The 6331-nt window shown below is 40.9% G+C and overlaps 1 protein-coding gene across 1 annotated transcript in view; it reads right to left on the reverse strand.

Annotated features, from left to right (window-relative positions):
- The window catches only part of APBB1IP (amyloid beta precursor protein binding family B member 1 interacting protein), a 58429-nt gene that overhangs the window by 51425 nt on the left and 673 nt on the right, over positions 1-6331 (reverse strand). The gene's annotated exons all lie outside the window — the stretch shown is intronic.

Consider the following 6331-nt stretch of genomic DNA (forward strand, 5'->3'; position numbering starts at 1 on the left):
AACCCCTTTCAACAGGAAGAGTGGTCTAAGTCACGTGGTAACAAGGTTCTGCACTTGCAATCTGAAAACAAGCTTGAAGCCCTTGTGCAATACTGAACAGGAAACACCAACGGCATCACAAATGAGATTACCATCTCTGCAACTCTGTCTCAGTTGAGTTGATGCAGTCTAATGAACCAAAGGGCTATAGAAAAAAAAAAGAGGAACAAGGAATGGTGTGTTATCAGTAGAACAAAAACATGCAGCAGAGTTGTGAGGGGAACCATGTTAGGAACCACTTAGTCATCTGGCAGAAGTTATAGACACATTAAACACAGAGCACTGTTGTTATTGTTAAGCTGTGACCCAAGCAAACAGTAAGCATAAAAATAGACAGACTATACTTTTACAGGTCACGTAAAAAGATTGAAACTACATCTTCACCTCCTAGTCCCTGCACTACAGCACACAAACATCAGAGTTCTAAGTCCACCCAAATGAACATCAGCTGTTTGACTATCCAGATGACCACTGCTTTCTCCTAGCAGACTGCTTAATGTTTACATGACCTTTGGAGTGGAATGAATTCTACAGTGTTTTGAAACCCACAAGTAGCCCAATGATCAAATCACCCAGATGAGAGATTCACCCTTACCAAGGCAGAATATGCAAAGTGGACCGTCCCATAACAGACAGAGAATAAAGTAGGAGAATTAGGGAAGAGAGATGAAAGTGACTAAGGACACAGAAGCCCCTTCATAAAGAGCAAATCTGGAAAGATGGCAACTGATTGTCATAGAGAAGAGATGGGGAAGTAGTGTGATTAAAAAATGCATTAAGATCTAGAGGAAGTTACTGAGGCATCATATTGCCCTGGTTTCTAACACAAAAATGATGGGATATTAAATGAAACTGAATGTCTGCACAACTGTTCCAGGAAATATGCACAGTGTACCCACACAACTCATCACCAAAACCAGCGAGTTAGTAAGTTGCTGAGTTGGTTTTCTCAACACACAGTTATAGCTGAAAGCGTTAGTACTTCAGAGAAACTCAGGTATGGATGATGAAGCTCATGCTTCACAGCCTAAAATGAAGGCTCTCCCAATCTGGACCAGAGCAAAGGTTTCAAGATAGAGAGATAACAAAGTGCCTCTCAGCAAAGGATTTCCTATATCGTCTTCTGAAATATGTGATGCTAACCACTGTGGAGACAACTTGCTGGCTAAATTGACTGCATGCCTGAAACAGACATTTTTATGTTCCAGGACTTCACTTTAGAGACCCATGTCAACTCCAAAAGGGGACTGCTTTTATGGAGCTAGAAAGCAGTGCCACTTCTGTTCTTTACATAGCATCCTCTCAGCAGATAACATTCTTCAGTCTGGCCTGGGTCTAACAGCATTAAAGAAATATTTTACAGCCACAGACTTTGTAATCTCATTTTCCCTGTGTCACAATTACTTACTGCAGAATGGTCCAGTTTGGGGGTTTCCCACTGTGAGTACAGAGGGCGCAAACTCTCCACAAACTATTAAATGACAGAAGAAGAGAGTACAGATTGGCTGAGAGTCCTCAGCCAATGCATGCAGAATTGGCTGAGGAAACAGCTCCTAGCTCTAAGCCAAATTTCTGGCACACTGTGACAAGATGTTCATTGCCCCACTTTATCTTTTGGGAAAGGCAGCAAGCTGGACAAATTGCTTCTATCTATCCCCTTCCCCGTTCCTTCAATAATCTATGTTTGCTGATGTTGATGTTGTTTTTTCCTTCCTTTTTTTTTTTTTTCCAGATACTCAATGCAGCTGTCCATAACTAACATGATGAAGCAACACTGTTTTGCATTTTAAAAAATTGTCTGCAAGTAAAAAAAGTTAAATTATTGGTATTTTCTGGATCCAGCATAACTGGATGCTCAGCCTAACTCTGCCCTGCAATGGAGCAGATGGGCTGTAAGTATTTCATTCCCAATTTCTATCATTAAGCTACTCCCAGAATTCCCTCATTCCCAGGTCATTGATTGATAAGGGGCTTGTGTTGTGCCTCCCTACTGAACAAAGATTTTGATATTTAGCTTTCAAATCCACAGGCAGACTGACCTTGCATTCATAGACTGGCTCACCAGCCTAAAATGGAAGCCCACACACAAGAGAGAAAGGAATAGACAGACTCGCAATGTGGGAAAACCTGCCCACCTCCCCCAGTATCCTACTGAACAAAGGGATGCCAAGTATCAGAAAATGGAAACAATATGACAAACTTAGGAAGAGAATGAAAGGAATGAAAGTTACCATACAAACTTTAAGCACAGTATTATTCATCAAAATACACAGTGATCAAAACCAGCAATAAGTAATGGGTTTCAGACAAAGATTTGTAGGCTAGGAGGAAACCTGGAGTCACCCCGGATGGGATGCTATATTGGTATGGCTGTGGCTGCCTTGCCACAGACCAGCAAGCCCTAAACCACACAAAGGAAACAGGAAGAAAACGTAGCTAGAGAAGGATCTTGTGACATTTCCACCATAATTCTTCCATTTCTGTATGGTTTTCCTTCCATGAGAAGGAAATGCCACTGCCTCGCTCTTTTCTCTCCTGACCAAGTTCAGGAGGGATGGAACAACTGATCTGTTCAAAGGTAACAACTCCATCATGGCAGAGGGGAGACAAAAGAGGTCAGCCAAGCAGCAAATACGAAAAGCTTTACTGAATTTCATGAAAGAGCAGAGCCACCATGGGACAAAAGCAGAGTTATGTTTATGCTGAATCCCTCCCAGGGACTGACACCTAAAGCCAATCGTCTCCTTTGTGTTGTCTCTCTCATACATTAGGTCTGATGTGATCAGTGAAGTACAAAACTAAGGTGTAGCCACAACTCTTTGAGAATGTTATCTGTGCTCAGAGTCACCTCATCAACTCACACACTCCAATCGATGCGTATAGCAGACCTTCCAAATGTAAGCATTGTCAAAAAGCACTGAGAACAGTGATGCAGATTTGACTGTTTTCAATTATTATTATCATTATTATTATTTGCAATCAGAGACAAAAAACACATTCAGAAGGACTTATTGGGCCTGTACATCCTTCTTGACTCTGTCCTTCCGTGAAATTCCCACAGAAAGCAAGAGAATGCTGGAAAGGTTACAAAAATCGTTCTCAGAAGGGGAAGAAAAGTAATCATGCGTCTGTAACCTGTAGTCTGTAATGGGCTACCCAAAGATGAGCACCAAAACCAAACAACAAAGGCCACTGAGAATCAACTTTGCCAGCAAGTGACTGACAGGGACAGTTCTGTGAAGCCTGCCTACTCCGTTGGTGAACTGCCTTCTAGCAGAAACCATTTTGCCTAAAACAGGGGACTTGGAAAGTTATTTGCAACTCCCATTAGTAAGGGCATCCAGTTAGTGCCACTATGATTATGATTCTTATCTCTCTGAGCTCGAGGGACTAGCAGTGTTGCTATTTGCAGATCTGCTCCCTGTAGTCATCCTCTCTTCCTGGTAGGTGTGGGTAGGATGTAAAAATTTTCACTAAAATGTTTATTGTGCCAGTTAAATGGTCAGTTAAATGGTCTGACCACAACCAAAAACTTTCCTCCGTCAGTGCTGTCAGCCACAAAGGGTCAGCTCATCACTGACAGCGGATACACAGCAAGATATTAGTGTTACATGTCATGGTTTTACACCCACTGCTTCAGACTGCAAGCAAATACACAGAGTGAAATTAAAAAATGCAGATATGCTGAGGAGATGCACCCAATACAAAACTTATACCAGTAATGTCTCTGGATGTATTTCTAAACAAAGCTTCACAGAAAAAAAAAATTGTTCATATGTACATTGAATCTTCTTTTTCTTCTAGGATTCAAAATGCACTCACTCCCCCAAATACTCCTATTTATCTTAACTGTAATGTTGATTTATTTGAAGCTAAACTCATGGCATGCTGGGTCGATGTTCAACAAGAAGAAACAGTGCTGTCTGCAATCTGATGTGGCTTCTGGTAGCAAAACTTATGACTGCAATTAAGCTTGCCACTAATCTAAAAGGTCAATTCATAAGAAGAAAGGCTTAGAAACTAATGACAAAGTTAAGCTTTTTCCACAATCATTACCAAACTAGTTTGCAAATTCCCATATTAAAGTTTTAAGTCAGATAAAAATTATTTGTGTTTCCTTTTCATTCACAGCTCAGAAGCAATGCTATAAATTAATACTGAGCTGCGATGAGGAATGGGTGTTCATGCAAATGCTCAAAAGTCTCCAACAGAAACTGAGGAGGACATAGGCACCCTGGTTTCTTTCACAGTGCAACTACTATCTTCCACCCTAGCAGATGAACTAATATCTAGGGTAGCCATGAATCAACATGCAGGATGATAAGGAAAGCTGGCGAAAACATTTGCTTCTTCAAGAGAAATGTTACTGTATTATGGGTCACTCCTAATCATGAAAAGACATATGGTGGAGTTTCTACAACATTTGCATCCAACCTCGTCGTCCTAGACTTTTTTTTTATTCAATGAAGAGAAACAAAGGCAATTTTATAGATCATGACGAGTACCTGTCTAAAATCGAGCAGCAGAACAAATTTGACAAGCATTTCTGTCTCTCTCAGTTGACCATAAAGGTAACTAAACACCTCTGGTGACTAACTAACATGGTAATGTTTGAAGTTGAGTGAGGAGGATCCTGCCTATAAAGTCCAGCAAGTATTTTGGGAGGTAGGAGGGGTCATCTGCATGGATGCGTGTCATTGTCACTAGAAATCTTCAAAAAGAAACAAGCTAAGGACACTATACTATTGCAGGCAACCAAAAAGCCTGAGTTTCACTTTCACCCCAGATCAGCACCTGACAATGCGAAGTCGTTGTCACTACAGGTCACATAAGCATAAAACAAAACAAGGCAAGATGTAATGAAATGGAAGATGAAAAGATTTACAAGAAAGAAAAATACTGATAGATTTCCGAGTGAGCTGGAAAGGAGACAGGGCCTTTTGCATCTACCTGAATGATAAGCAGTAAAATCTAATTCAGGTATATCCCTGTAATAGAACCTCTGAAATAGAACTGCTCTTTCAAGATAATCCATGGTCCCAGATCTCCTCCTTGAATGATGGATGTTTGTGATCTGCAAATGGACAGGTTCTCTCCTGAATGAAGCAGTCCCTCCTCTCAGCTCCAGGAGTACTCCAGACCAGTAGCCTTCTCAGACATTTTCAGGATCAGATGCAACTGCTGATCCCTGCACTTGCTACCCACGCCTCACCTCTCCCCTCACTCCATACTGCATTAGAGCTGTAAGACATCAATTCCTTTTCTGCTAAAAGGAAAGGTGAAAAACAGCAAAACAAAATCTTAATGAATTTGGGAAATTTGTTACTACCTAAGAAACCATGACCATGGTTTAGAGCATGGCTAAACTAGCTGGCCCCTGTGCTCATGCTGCTGCCTCCCCGTGCAAGTTACCGATCTCCCACATGTATTAGTTTCTAAAGCTTTACTCATTAAGAAAGATCAAGTCTCTACACTGACTCACAGATGCATGAGTTACTGTGTGTGATCTACTAGATACTGCTCAATTATAGTAGGATTTAGACTTTTAACCTGTAAAAATCAAACTAAGCAGGAATAAATATTTGATAATGAAATAAATCAGCACTTCAAAGGAGTCATACCCTGCTTGAAGATACTACATGTCAAATAATCACAAATTCCAGCATGAGCAATTAAAACACAATTTACTCAATAATTACTTTGAGCCTTCGGTCATATTTTTCTCCCATTGCCAGAAGTATCTGCAGTACCCACAGGAGGTATTTGAAGAAGAAATAAGGAAGGGGAAATGATTAAAAATACCCTTTCAGAGTCACTACAATTTTCACTGCTCCCAGATGGACCCAAATTCTCTAAGAATATAAAACAAGGATTACTCAGCTCTGTGCAATACTCTGTTGATTAAATGTCCCAAAGATATTTGTAATCCATATTTCTAACCACATTATCTCCATTTTTAAGCAAAGCTTGCACAAAGCATGAGGTACAATCAAATGCAATAGTCTCCTTAGCAAGCCCATGGGGGGAAAGAGAAGAAAGAAGTTATACATTCTGTTTTAAACTAAGTTTTAACCCAAATTCACATTCTTTACCAAGTTTCTAGAAAATAAGTTTGTAAAGCTAGTGAAGGTGGATGAGTGGGAGCTCATACAGGCGGGGCACATCGCCCCGCACAGCCCTCTGCAAGGTCTGATGCAGCACTGCACTGAGCCCAGCCCTGCTAACGCCACATCTACACCACTGGCGTGGTTTCACATGGGTTTCACATCATTCACAAAGGGGAGCGGGAACC

The sequence above is a fragment of the Gallus gallus genome, chromosome 2, assembly GCF_016699485.2.
Source record: "Gallus gallus isolate bGalGal1 chromosome 2, bGalGal1.mat.broiler.GRCg7b, whole genome shotgun sequence".
In the NCBI taxonomy this organism is placed as follows: Eukaryota; Metazoa; Chordata; class Aves; order Galliformes; family Phasianidae; genus Gallus; species Gallus gallus.